The sequence below is a fragment of the Salmo salar genome, unplaced genomic scaffold, assembly GCF_965601325.2.
Source record: "Salmo salar unplaced genomic scaffold, fSalSal1 ptg000384l, whole genome shotgun sequence".
NCBI lineage: Eukaryota > Metazoa > Chordata > Actinopteri > Salmoniformes > Salmonidae > Salmo > Salmo salar.
Genome location: NW_027675369.1, coordinates 87,321 through 88,399, shown reverse-complemented (window position 1 = coordinate 88,399; position 1,079 = coordinate 87,321). Strand labels below are relative to the sequence as shown.

Below are 1,079 nucleotides of genomic sequence, written 5' to 3'. Positions count from 1 at the left end.
AAGACAGCCTTTTAACAAAGGGACTTTTTGACAGGCTTTCTATGTCTTAAAAATGTTTTACTTTGTTAAATCATTAATACACATTTTAAATGGCTTTTATCAGATTGTTTTTTACAATAAAGGGTACTTTTATGTATGATTGTTTTATTGTTTTAAATAAACAACTTGTACCTTTTAAAAAAAAAAAAAAGTAATGTAATGCTGGTTTTTATGCACTTTATGTCATTTTTATGTGTAAAAATGAATGAAAAATGTGAGCTGTTTTAAAGGAAAATGTATCAATAAAACTTTTACAAAAGAAAAAATCTGTTCTTATCAGTTTAATATCTGATACGTCCCCCATAGGGGGACTACATATTAAATGGATTTTTCGAACAGGGAGTCGGAAATGGGGCTTGCTCCGTCCGCTCCACGTATTGCAGTACCTCCGGGAACGGTGCAACACTTTTCTCCCGTTGTCAAGGAAAAAAACTCCATGATGGTAGGTAAACAGCCAGAAGAAGAAGAGAGAAAGAAAAAAAATCCAAACTGAAAGAAGGGCGAAGCGCTTGTCGTGCGTTTTCCCTCCATTTTTCTTAAAAAAAAATTTTGGGGAAAAAAAAACATATTGGCATTAACCAGTGTGTATATGTGTGTGTGTGTGTGTGTGTGTGTGTGTGTGTGTGTGTGTGTGTGTGTGTGTGTGTGTGTGTGTGTGTGTGTGTGTGTGTGTGTGTGTGTGTGTGTGTGTGTGTGTGGTGTGTGTGTGTGTGTGTGTGTGTCCATTGTGTGGATGTGTGTGTGTTTTTCCAGTGTGTATGTGTGTGTGTTACCATGGTTATTATTTACAGGGACACTGAGGATACATAATCATAATCATAATCAACCCTAAACTCTGGATAGAGGGGCTCAGTGAATGTTGTGTAGAATGTGATCAGGTGGGTCAGTGTGTCAGAGGAGACTCTGTAGAAGGACAGAGTGCTGGCTGGCCAGTCCAGATACACTCCTACTCTGTGGGGGCTGGAGGAGGGGACGTCTATGGTAGTGAACTTATTATTGTGCCTGGCAGAGTAACTGTTGTCAGAGCAGATCAGACTCCA

General features: G+C 38.9%; 1 pseudogene; it reads left to right on the top strand.

The window, feature by feature from the left end:
• Positions 1 to 283: 283 nt before the first annotated feature.
• Positions 284 to 447, top strand: LOC123741930 (uncharacterized; annotated as a pseudogene).
• Positions 448 to 1,079: the final 632 nt, after the last annotated feature.